Raw genomic sequence first — 14217 nt, 5'->3', positions numbered from 1 at the left:
ATAAGTCTCAGGCAATGACTCTGATTGCCCTGAACTGGTTAGCAAGCCCATCCTAAAAATCAAAGTATCACCTATCTACAAATATATCAGTTGACAATCAAATTGAATTTTAAAATATTAATAGGGATGAACATGGGAAAGAAGTAGAGAGAGAAGACCACTCTGAAGAAACCCATGTTTGTCTGGAGCAAAATATACCTTACAGAAGATACAGTGTTTGAATTATAAAAACAGTCAAAGCTCAAATCAAGAATAGACTTTTAACCTGGCAGGCATGGCTCAGCGGTTGAGCACTGATCTAGGATCCAGGAGATCGAGGTTCAATTCCCGGTCAGGGCACGTGCCCGGGTTGCGGGCTCGATCCCCAGTCGGGGGCGTGCAGGAGGCAGCCGACCAATGAGTCTCATCATTGATGTTTCTCTCTCTCTCTCCCCCTCTCCCTTCCTCTCTCTGAAATCAATAAAGATAAATAAATAAATAAATAAATAAATAAATAAATAAATAAATAAATAAATAATTTTTTACAAGAATAGAATTTTATCTTAAAAGGATTAATTTAACTTTTATTCTGAGAGCTAAGAGGCGAAAGATGCTTTAGTAAGATTTGCTTTAGTAAGATTACTTTGGCATGTGGGGATAGATGGAAGAGAATGCATTTTTAAAATAGACACCAATTAGAAAAATATTAAAGTTATCTACATGAAAAGAAATCTAAACTCGCACTAAGGCAAAGACCATGAGAAACATGAAATGGACTCGAGATTTTGAGGTGGTATCTAAAGTAACTAGATCGTGTACGCAGTGCTCAAAACGGAAGAGGGTTCTGGAGGACGCACTGATTTCTGGCTTGGGAAACTTGCAGAAAAGTGATGCTAATACCTAAGAGAATTAGGGAATAGAGGCAAATTGGAAAGAATAGATGATAAATTCAGTTTAATATATTAAACAAAAATTATCTATAGGCTAAAAATGGAGGTCAATTCATACTGTGAATTCAGCTGTAAGATCAACTTTATTTTTTTTTTCCCATTTTTATTGAGTTGTTTTTGGGGGGGGTAATTTTTAAATTTTTGTTTTTGTTTAAAATATTACAGATGTTGTAAGATCAACTTTAATTATTAAGTCCTAATGTTAGATGATTAGTGCATAAATATATCAAGGTTACTACTCAGGACAAGGGTGAGCAGAATGGTAAGCCATATAACATTTTTAATAAATGTGGAGGAGATGCATAAGTAAAGGAGGAACAATGAATCTATCCTACAGGGCTGTTGTGAGGAAAAATAAGACACTGTATGTAGCAGCCCTTTGTAAACTGTAAAGCTTTAGAGACACCTTAATGTATTATATCTGGCAACAAAATTTCAGGTTACTCTGTCAAAGATCTCTCTTCCCTACATTCACCTTCAACTTTTATGGAAACATCTCCAATCCAGCATTAAAAATACATATTGAGTTCCTTCATATATATTTTATGAAGCACTGTGCTAGCAGCTAAAGATCTAAAAAGAATAGTCAAGGGGGAAGGAGAAAATCATATGGGCTCAGCTGTTGCATTGTATTTAATAGAATAGAACAACCTTGGGACATGTTGTATACAAACATAATCAAAATGCTTGACATTTTCTTAACCTAAGCTTTTTTTCTCAGTTTTTTCTCTTTATGTTCTTTCACTTGCTGAATTTCAAGAATGCCAAAAGAGGAAATGTATATTTTATTTAATTAAAAGCATCCAGCCCGGCCAGGCGTGGCTCAGCGGTTGAGCGTCGACCTAGGATCCAGGCGATCGGGGTTCGATTCCCGGTCAGGGCACATGCCCGGGTTGTGGGCTCCATCAATGACTCTCTCATCATTGATGTTTCCATCTCTCTCTCTCCCTCTCCTTTCCTCTCTCTGAAATCAATAGATATATTTTTTAAAAAAAAGCATCCATAGCACTGAACTTGCCATAGAACACTGTGCCCTCAGAGACAATAAACCATCCTTCCCATCAATAATTTTTAAATCATAGTATAATGTAATAATGTAATATCAAACACATAATAGCTCTTAATCATAATAAATGAAAAGGTTGGCATAATCTCCCAAGTCCCTGATTCCTCCATGAGCTGCCTAACTTTCTCAGAGATCCATAATAGCATGCTCCTGACCCTAAGCCCCCATGACTGCGCCTGTTTCAGGTGAACTTGGACAGAGTGTAAAATGGATAACTACTTTCCCAAAACTAGAGTCAGACTCTCTATGTGTGCCTGTTAGTCTTTCCAGTGGTCAAAGGGGAAGTGGCCTGGACCTTTCTGACCAGCCGTATTTGAGAGAAGAGAAGAGAGGGCAATGGAAAGGAAGGGGAGGAAAAAGAAGACGAAAGGAAGAAATCCAAAACAGATGACCACTCCCAATGAAAACCACGTGGAAATAAAACACACTTTCCACCTGTTTATACTTCCCTCTGAAACTTTCCCCTTTCTGCCGCATTCTAGTCGTTTCATGTAAGGACTCCATTGCAGACCAGGGTTCCTTTTCCCTGGAAGGGAGGGAAGGGCAAGCCCGGGTTCCTCGCACCCCCAGAGTCCAGGGTAAGCCACTGAAATACCACGCCAGCCACTTCAATCATGTTTTCTTTTATGAAACTCAGTCCAGAAAAATGATAAAAACCATTTACAATGGGGAAAAATAAATGGCTATTTTTTTTTTTAATCGGCATGCAAAAAATTATTTGGAGCTTCCCATGTGTGCTATGTCCATTAAGCTTTATTTTAGTTTCATTTTTGGTGAGCTAAGAGAACACAAACCTCTCCCTACTGAATGTCCTGAATATCTCTCACACTCAGCTTTAGTGAGTTGAGTTGGGTCCAAATACAGGTGAAGGCTGGCTTTTGGAGATTAATTGCTACCAAGATGATATTAAAGAAAACTCCATATGCAATCCTATCAAAACCATACTTTATCAGAGCTGGAAGGAACTCTGGATTTCATCAACCCCAGTGCTTTGCAAATTGTACTCTGTACTGTAATCGAGGAGTTTGGGAATTACTGAGAAATAAAAGGATAGCTAATGGACAGGACTCTGTTGCTGTCCAATCCCATCCCACCCCTCACTTTCACCTCTGTCTCACCTATGAGGTTTCTACTCAGTTTTTGTTTTATTTAAGAAAAGAGTCCCATTTTTAAATATAAATTTGAAAACTAAATGAACTCTTCATTTTACAGGTAAGGAAAGGCCCAGAGAGATAATCTGCCCAAGCTGCCTAATGGAATGGCAAAAGGAACACAAGTCCTCCCATTCCATAAAATTATACTGCCTCCTTTCCAAAAACGTTTTAACAGAATCGACACACAGAGGCAGAGAGAAACTTTAAACACCTAACATATTGTTTTCTAATTCAAAACCTTCAAATTATTTTATTCTTACAAAATACTAGTTGTGAATAAGAAATCAGATTGAGTCTGTCTGATACAGTTGCCACTAGCCACATGATTTAAATTTTAGTTAATTAAAATAAAATAAAATAAAATGAAACATCCAGTTCCTCAGTCACACTAGCCATATTTCAAGCATTCAGAAGCTACATGTGACTGCTATTTGGACAGACAGATATAGAACAGCTCCATTCCTTCAGAAAGTTCTATTACAAAGTGATGGTGTAGACAGTACTGTCTAAACAAAAAGCATTTGAGTCACATGTCACATTTGCCACCAAGGGACCCTAATCCCCTCAGTTGAGTATTATAATCCCTTCCAAAAGAGCACAGGGCAAGATACACATTTTACTCCACACTTTCTTCTATTGAGCTAAAAATACAAATATATGTCATATAAAAACTTTTATCCTGTCATACTTCTCAGTAAATTATATTCCAGCAGAAAGTTTAGGTAAGGGGAAAATAATTTTTCAACTGTAATTATTAATATTTTCCCTATTATAATTTTCATATGAAGCAAATAAAAATAGCATTGCCAAGGTTTTTTTTAAATAGCATTAGGTGAGAATCGGCAACTCTATACTGATACTTTAAGTTCATTATTAAACATTCCCCACAAGAATCAATCCAAGTAGAGTTGGTTTTTATAACTTAAGAGGAAATTACTAGAGTAAGATATATTTGATGATTATATACTCTTCTGATAATACTCTAAAGGACCATAGAGCATTTGAGAAAATAATATTACCATTAAAAAGATTAAACTTCAGTTTAATGTTAGGCCTGGTCCCAAGGTGAGTCAAAATTGCTTCAGAAATTCTTTGGGAGCATAGTAAAAGATACGTTATTTTAGAGTCAAAAGCATCCTAAAATGGAATTCAATCAAAAAATAAGTATGCTAAGATAAAAATGATATCAGAAACAAAGAAATGGAGCTGGGAAATTTTATAGCAAGGCCTTGTTTCCTGGCATTAACAAGTTTTACTTAAAGGTGAATGTAAAGTTCAACACCTTTATTTTTCTTGCTGGAAGTCTCAAATTATGGTTGTTTCCTTGTTTAATAAGATAGCTAACTATCTGATACTTAAGAATGGGGGATGTCTGTAATAGTGTCAACAATAAGTAAATATTTTTAAAAGAGTTCAGTGTCAGATACTCTAAATGCCCATTTTAGGTAATACCCTTTTTAAAATATTTAGAGCAGGTTTCCTGTGCACTTAGTGGTTATAAGATTGCTTTAATTTAGACTATTTCATTGATTTACTCATTCAGCAAACCTTTATAATATACATACTATGTGTCAGGTACTAGAATAAGTGCTAGAATGCAAAGATAAAGCGGTTATGGTTCTTGCCCTCAAGAAGTTCAGTCTAAGGTACATGCAAAAAAAAAAAAGAAACTAGACCACCAATTTATACTATACACAAGAATAAACTCAAAATGAGGGCCTACTCTCTCTGAAGAATTAAGAACTGGATGCAGCAATTTGCTACTCAGAAGCCTATTCATTTTAGTTTTCAAGTCAAGGCTGAGTATTCAGCAGATACAACACTAGATGCTGAACTCCTGATAAAGACGAGGTTTTCTCAGGCACATCATGACCCAATAAGAAAGGGAGAATATAGAGACAGAGTGAAATAAGAGATGGGTATGAGACAAAATGTTTCTAAACAATACCCATTAGACATACATCAATCATCATGTTGTAAACTTTAAATAGATTATAATTTTATTTGTCAATTATACCTCCATAAAGCTGAAAAAATAAAGCAGTATAGTGTCATTTGAAGCTAAACTGTAATAAGCTAGATATTAGATGTAACAAGTTAGATGTTTTAAACTTTAGATGAACTACCAAAAAAGAAAAGAGGCATAGCTTATAAGCCATAGTAAAGATAAAATGGAATTACAAAAATAATTAATCCAAAACAAGTTGGGTCCTAGAAAAGAGAGGGGAAAAACCACAGATGAATCAAATAGGAAAAAAAAAAGGTAAATAGAATCCCAATCATATCAATAATTACATTAAATATAAATGGTCTAAACCTTCTAGTTAAAAAGAGATTTAAAAAAAATTTTTTTAAAGCAAGAGCCAATAATGTTTTTTCTACAAGATATCCACTTTAAATAGAAAGGCATAGATAAGTTAAAAATAAAATGATGGAAAGAATATCTCATGAAGGCAATAATTAGAAGAAAGTTGGAATGTCTAATAAATATCCATCACACAGAGTAGACATAAAAACAAGCAATATTAGCAGGTATATTTAAAAGTGATAGGTGAATATAATCACCTGAAATGTTTATACATCCAATCAAAATTCATGGAGCAGAAACTGTCAGAAATGAAAGAAGAAGCAGACAAATCAAAAAGTATATTGGAAATATGAGTAATTGATAGAACAAGTAGACAAAAAATCAGTAAGGCTATAGAAGACTTGAGCAACACCATAAACTAATTTGATCTATTTGACTTTTATAGAACATTCCAACCAACAGCAGATGAAAACACCTTTTTTTAAAAATACATATTGACTATTTGCCAAAATAAACCATATTCTCGGTGATAAAACAAATCACAATGAATTTATAAGGTGACTTAAATTTATAATTATAATTGAGTCAAAATGTCAACTGTGGCCTTGACAAGCCATTTCACTTATTATTACTTCTATAAAACAGGATAACAGTATTGCCTTACAAATTTTGTAAGGATTATATTAATTCTTGAATGAAAACTCTTTTTTAAAAAAAATATATCTTTATTGATTTCAGAGAGAGGAAAGGAGAGGGAGAGAGAGATAGAAACACCAATGATGAGAGAGTCATTGATCGGCTGCCTCCTGCACGCCCCCGACTGGGGATCGAGCCCGCAACCCGGGCATGTGCCCTGATCGGGAATCGAACCTGGATTGCCTGGATCCTAGGTCAACGCTCAACAGCTGAGCCATGCCTGGCTGGGCATTGAATGAAAACTCTTAATTAGAGCTGGTATTGTTGATTATGTCACTGTCATTATTCTTAACTTGGATTAAAGACCTCCCAAAGTAGGTCAAAACTGCTTATCAGGTGATTCAAAAGAAACACCTTCAAATATATATGTATATAATATCTTCATTGTTAACCTGATCTCAACCAAGAAATAACTAAAACACAAGAATCCTCATGCATCTATCATCAATGTTTTGACCAATTAATTCTAGTTCTCATGCCAATGTAAATAATATAAACATATTTTAAGTAATATAAAAGTACTTGTTTACAAGTCATTGCAAATAATGTAAAAGCAAAGCTAATCCACTCAAAGTGAACCAGGGAATCTCATTTCCAGCACTGAAGGTCCCTATGCTCACATGTCAGCTCCAATTTTGCAACTAAAAAGTTTTTCCTCAATTTAGAATATTATTGTCTTTAATGTTTCATCCAATCTAGGCACTCAAAAAAAGAAAAGGCTACTTAGATTATATGACAAATGAGAAGGAATGACAAGCAACTACAAAATGCAATAGCTGAAATACTTACAGAAAATGAGAAAATGAATAAAGGTTGAAATTTACTTACAGATGTCATGTCGGTAAGTAATCCTTTGTAATTAAGGCTACACTGTGGAATTTCATGTAATTCAATGAAAGTTATATCCTACAAATGTCTTGGCTATTCAGAGTTGCCATTTTATTAATCCTGTAATAATACCTCTTACTGCAGCTTGAAAGAAACTAACTGGATTATTTTCTCCACTCATCTGCTTCATCAGGACACATGATATTTTTAGCTCTCATTTGGTCTCAAGACATATACCTTATTTCTCAAGATTCTAAATTAATGCTACCTGCAGGTTGGCATTTCATAGATGGCTAGTTAATAAGGGCAACAAGAGCACATACCAACTCATTGGAAAGACCAGGAAAAAAAGGAAAAAAAACCCAAAAGGTACATGTCGATTTCTTTCCATATTTGTACCAGAAGGAACTAAACTTTAGACTAAAAGGAAGCATATTCTGGCTTTATTTATAGCATGTGGCATAATTCCTGGTGGGGATAGCTGTGGATAGTCAACATTAAGGGGTTTAGACTCTTGCCTCGTTGGCTTTGACTTCTAGTTTTGCCACTTACTAGGTGTGTGACCTTGGTAAGTATTTAACATCCTTGACTATCCCTTTCACCATCTGTAAAAAGCAAAGATAATAGCTACTTTTCAGGGCTTATGTGAGACTTAAAAATAATTATGTGGGAAGTGTATCTAACTTTTAAACTAGTTTTTAAAACAACATAAAATACTCTCATGGTGGGAAAACAGTTGAACGGTACTTAGGAGAACAAAATGGCATTTATATTTCTATGTTGAAATAGGTTACCTCTTTGTTGGGCTAAGATACCTACCCATAATTACCTTAAATGTAAATGGACTAAATGTTTCAATCAAAAGACACAGGGTGGCTGAATGGATAAAGAAAAATAAGACCCATGAACATACTGCCTATAAGAGATTCACTTCAGATGGAAAGACACATACATACTGATTAAATTAGTAATCAGAAAACTCCCAGCAAACAGAAGACCAGGACCGGACAGCTTCATAGGTGAATCCTACCAAACATTCAAAGAATTAATACCTTTCCTTCTCAAACGATTCCCAAAATTTGAAGAGGGAAAGCTTCCAAACTCATTCTACAAGGCCAGCATTACCCTAATACCAAAACCAGATGAAAACATTACACAAAAAAGAAAATTACAAGTCCATATCGCTGATGAACAAAGATGCAAAACCCAACAAAATATTAAACCGAATTCAGCAAGATATTAAAAGGATCATACACCATGATCAAGTGGGATTTATCCCAGGGATACAAGGATGGTTCAATATATGCAAATTAATCAACATAATACACCACATAAACAAAATAAAGAACTATCATATGATCATCTTAATAAAGGCAGAAAAAGCATTTGACACAATTTAACATCCATTTACAATGAAAACTCTCAACCAAGTGGGTGTAGAAGGAACATGCCTCAACATAATAAAGGCCATGTATGACAAACCCACAGCTAACATCATGTTCAACAGTGAAGAGCTAAAACCCTTTTTTCTAAGATCAGGGACAAGGACACCCATTTTCATCACTGTTATTCAACACAGTATTGGAAGTCCTAGCCACATCAATCAGATAATAAATAGAACTGAAAGGCATTCAAGAACTAAAAGGAAGAAGAAAAATTGTTACTATTTGTCATTTTAAACAGCAGTATAAGGGGACGTCAGAGAGCATCAAAGGGGCAATCAAAGGGGCAATGTGCTATTGTGACATTGAAGAGGAAGGAAGCTACGTGCAAGAACAGGAGAGCAGCTTTTAGAAGTTGAGAGTTGACCCTTAGCTGACATTCAGCAAAGAAACAAAACTGAATTCTGCTATCAGCCTAAATGGCCTTGAAAATGGACTCTTCTCTAGAACCTCCAGAGCTCAGCATCCCCAAAATCTTGTTTTTAGCCTTGCGAGATCCCAAGCAGTGAACCCAGATGAGACTGCCCAGACTTCTGACCTACAAAATTTTAAGCTAATAATAGGTCTTGCTTTAAAGCCATTATGGTTGTGGGAATTTATTATGGCAGCAATAGAAAACTAATACATGAATGGGTAAGATATGGTATGTCTATACAATTGAATATTATCAGGCAATAAAAAAGATAATTGATACACATCAAAAAAAAAAAGGAAGAATTTTAAAATAATTATGCTGAGTGAGCTAGACAAAAAAATAAATAAAAGAGTACATGCTGTGTGATTTCATCAATGTACAGTTCTAGAAAATGTATATGACTCTACAGTACAAAATGTAGACCAGTGATTGTCTAGAGATAGGATGAGGAGGGATGATTAGGAAAAATATAAAAGGCCATGAGAAAATCTTGGGAGACAATGATCGTTTATTATCTTGTTTGATGGTGGCTTCACAGGTCTACACATAAGTCAAGCTCATCAAACCGTATATTATAAATATGTGTAATTTATTTGCATCAATTATATTTTAATACTGCAATAAAAATAATAAAAATAAGCCTCCTAGATAACTGGAGAAAAAGATGCCCAAATAACACTTTCATTCAAAAATGGAGAACTCACTAGAGAAGCAGGTAAAAATCCTGTTAATTTAGCTTCTGGTTCTGTTAAATTAAGAAAATAAATTGGGTGCACTAATATCTTTCTAGAAAAAAATAATTTTTAAAAGCTTACAATCTAGAATTAACAAAATGCTTCCTTTGTAACTCCTGAACTAGTACATTTTAGCTGCCTACTGTCTAGCAACATCATTACAAGTCACTACATATTGTTAGGAAATAAACCAATATTTAATCAGGAGATGGTTCTTGCCCTCCATTTCTCATATTAGTGATCTCTAAGTAATCTGCTTCTCTGAACATCCGCATCACTTTCTGTCTGTTGCACAGCTTAGTGTTTGATTATATAATGTGGTTTGTTATGCTCTAATGGTTTCTTGCCAGAGCCTTGTCTACTCATTGAATTCAAAGATACATGAAGGCCAAGAGTCAGGTCATTCATTAAGTATTGGCAGTTCCAGGTGTGAGGACATAAATAAAAATTTTTCCTACCTCCCATAATCTACGGAGTGAGAAAAAATACAGACACCTGTAGAATAAACCAATGTCTGCTTACATGATAAATGTAAGGAAAAACCTATCTGGATGATCCATATATGTGAAAAGTGGCTCTAAAAGCAGGAATAAAAATTTTCTTTTAAAAAAAAAGGATCATGAAATAAGAAAGGCTTCCAGAAAAACTATAAATAAAGAGATCACCATGGTGCATAAAATAATTTGCATCCATACTTACCTTAATCTCCCCTTTATAACCACTGGAACAGCCTCCTTTAAGTCCAGGTCTATATTTTGAGAAGAGCTTCCTTAAAACGAAACTTAAAATGGCTAATCTGAAGCAGAAAAATACAGTGGCATGGCTTATCTCAAAGGGTTCAGCAGCCCATCTGATTCTGAGTGATTCTGAGTTGCACTCAGGCTGCCAGTTCCAAATAACGTCACTAAAATCTTTAATGAAAAAGATTGTGTTAATAACCCAAGACTGGTGATATTATATATTGAGAAAGGTATGTTTGAATGATTATACATGAACCACTCTGTTTCCTTCAGGCCACACAATGGATCCTCTGATTAGTAGCTAATGAGTCTATTATTAAGATCTCAGGTTCATTAGCAAACATGGCACAACATAAAGTACCTTCATTTAGGAATCAGAATAGAATCCCAGTCTTGTTTGTCACTGATTAGCCATGTCAGCTAGCCTCTATGAACCTGATCCCTCACTATAATCACAACTTCATAAAATTGCTTGAGGATAAAGTGATATAATTGAAGTAAAAGAACTCTGGTAACCGGAGAACTATGCCAATAATGCTATGGTGTTTCTGGGGTGTGGTAGGCCAGTGGTGTATAATATGAGTCAAAAGAGGTGAACTGTACAGCATCTGCAGGGAAAGGAAGGCCCTTGAAGGTGATAATCCTCTGAAAACCCAATGTTTCACTGAAGCTGAAAACGTAACAATTCACTAAAGATATGTCTCTAGGGTATTAAGCCTGCAAAAGTAAGATTTGGGGACCTAGGATTATTTGGTAAGACAAACACCATATGATTTCACTTATATGTGGAATCTAATGAACCAGAATAAACTAAAAGATGAAATAGAAGCAGACTCAAAGATACAGAGAACAGACTGACAGCTGTTGGCCGGGGTCGGGGGGTCGGGTGGGTGAAGGACTGTGTGAAAAAGGCAAAAGGACTAAGAAAAAAGAAACTCATAGACATAGACAACAGTAAGTAAGAGGGGTGGTGGGAGGTAGAACAGGGTAAAGGGACGATAACTGGTGACAGGAGGAGGCTTAACCTAATTACTTCCCACTTCCAAATACCATCCACCACATTGGGCGTTAGGGTTTCAGCATATGAATTTAGAGGGCCACGGACATTCAGTCCGTAGCTGTCCTGCCTAAGATCAAGTCCGTGACATCTCCAGCAAAGCGTAACAGATCTATTTTGACCAATGTGGGGTACTACACAGCTCAGTCAGGGCGGCTGTATGCAATCAAGAGCGGAAGCCCAAAGCCACATGTGACCTTTATTTTGTTTTTCATACTTGTGTTGGGAGAAAGCCCCAAAAGTCTAAATTCAGGGTCGATTCCAAAGAACTGACAAGTAGCCTTATTCAAATTCATAAGAGCTTTAATAGAAGAAATTTACACACACAGGCAAAGCAGCTGTTCCCAGTGGTGGCCGGCGGGGAATCAGGAATCCCACCCCCCTCCCAGGACAGGGTCTCTCACTTTATAGGGGCATAATAGTGAAAGCATATGGTGGATAGTCACATAGACCACGAGAAAGAACAATGCATTTCTAAGTTAATAGATAACATCAGGAAGTTATCCACACTCTATACATTCATTTAACCCTGGGGCCTGACGTCTATCTTTGGACAGCATTCCTGCTTTCTGGGTAGTCAGCCAAACCTGAGGCTACAGAGTTAAACAGTCACAAAAGGTTCAACAGAGAGTTCAACGTTTCCCAGCCACCTTTACTGCTGGAGATATATTGTATCTCTGAGCTCCCTGACACTTGTTTTTAGGCAGAACTACAATGGAAACTAAAACATCTAAAAAAACTAAAATCTCAAAGCTTCCTCATGTATGAAATCCGGTGCAGGCTAGGAAATCTGATCTCAAGAAAAAGATAAAAAATACGATGCTTAGACAGAAAATCTCTATGGGCAATGTTCAGGTAAACCCCCTGAATTAGAGTACAGATTGTGATAGAGAAACTTTTTGACCTGAAATAAAAAAATATGCAAGGGATCCAAACATTTATTGAGTGCTTAAAATATCCCAAGCACTGTTCTAAGTGACTTACATATATCAACTCATTTTAATACCCACAATTTAATGAGGTATTATTATTGTCCATATCTGTGGATGGAAAGACTAAGGCTTAGAGACGTAAATAACTCGCCCAAAACAAAAATGAGGAGCTAAAAAAGTTGTGGTTCAAACCTTGGCAAGTTGATTTCAGAATGCACTGACTGCTATACTGAATTTACAAGAAAAGCCTTATACACAAAAAAAAGACCCTGCACCTACAGTGACCAAAAGAACTAAAATAAATCAATCAATCAAACTTTGACTAGAGGATACAAATAAAGGCTGAACAATAAGAAGAGTGCAAAAATAAAAGTCTAAAAATCTTGTGAGGATGTTTCCACAAACTATATAAAATCTATAAATACTACAAGAAGCTGAAAAAGAGTTTAAAATAAGGTTGTGAGAAGTTTGCTTTTTCCTTTTAAATAACAATTTAGAATAGCTTTACAAATACACAGGTAAGCCTCTGACACTATACTCACACACTAAAAGAATGAACAAAATTCAAAAATAATATTTTTTGGCAAAATAAGTAAATAAACTGGCAACATTGTCAGATAACCATTTTAACCTAACATTTTACTTGGTAGATAAATGTTTGTAGAAACACTGTAAATGGAATTGTGGATGAAAAAGGGACACATACTAAATCTGACAAGCTCAGGGGAGGCCTGCATGGCAGCCTTACAAACTCAAGAGACCTAAAGTAACTACATACGATGGTCTGAAATTAACTTTTTAACTAAAAGCAGTTTATGGAGGGTAGTCATGTCCTAGGCTAGAATCTTCGTTGACAAAGGTCAATTTTCACCTTAATTAATAATACTGTCTCTTTGCATCCAAGATAACATACCTTTAGAATGTCAAAGTAATTTCCTTTGTCTGGACTCCTAAAAGCACAGGGAGGGCAACAGAGCAGAGACCATAAACCCCCTCATTGTTACCAATTGTTGACTATTAACTATCCTGCACCCACCTATGTAAAGATGTGTGTCTATCATTTTACTTTTTATCCAATCCCAGAGGACTCCCTGCTTTGCTTTCTCCCACCTCCCTAATCTATCACCAATGGATTTCACGTAACACACTTACATCTTCTCTTTTGATTGTAACATATAAAATAAAGTGGAAAACTGCTATTTTCTGGAGCATAAACTCAATCCGTTGAGATTTTGCTTCTTGGCAATTATCAACAGTTTGGCTCAAATAAACTCACAAAACACCTCTACGGGGTTTGAATGTTTCTTACGTGGAGAGCATGCTTTTTGAAAATGCTAAGCGAAAGACGCCAGGCATGTATATTGTGTTGTCTATGATTCCATTTATACGCAATTCTAAAAAAGCAAAAGTAATCATAGAAAACAAATCATTATTTGTCAAGGGCCAAGGCTGGAAGGAGGGGGCTGACTGCAAAGAGTCACATGAGCCCAGCCGGGCGTGGCTCAGCGGTTGAGCATCGGCCTAAGATCCAGGGGATCAGGGTTCGATTTCCGGTCAGGGCACATGCCCAGGTTGCGGGCTGCAGCCAATCAATGACTCTCTCATCATTGATGTTTCTACCTTTCTCCCTCTCCCTTCCTCTCTCTGAAATCAATAAAGATATATTTAAAAAAAAAAAAAAAAGTCACATGAACTTTGAGGGAAAAGGAAATGTTACATATCATAATTATAGTGTAGATAGACCACTATGTACATGTTTTCAAAACTCATTGAAATGTTACACAGAAAACTGGAAAATTTTATTTGAAAATTATACCTCAGTTTTTAAAAAGGTTATACATAATAAATCAGCATACTTTTTAAAGAATCATTTTGTTATTGGAAAGGGGACCTGGCCCTTGGCAGGTCTGCCTAGG

The sequence above is a fragment of the Miniopterus natalensis genome, chromosome 7, assembly GCF_054644295.1.
Source record: "Miniopterus natalensis isolate mMinNat1 chromosome 7, mMinNat1.hap1, whole genome shotgun sequence".
Classification (NCBI taxonomy): Eukaryota; Metazoa; Chordata; class Mammalia; order Chiroptera; family Miniopteridae; genus Miniopterus; species Miniopterus natalensis.
The sequence above is the reverse complement of the archived record's forward strand: the minus strand, read 5'-3'. Positions refer to the sequence as shown.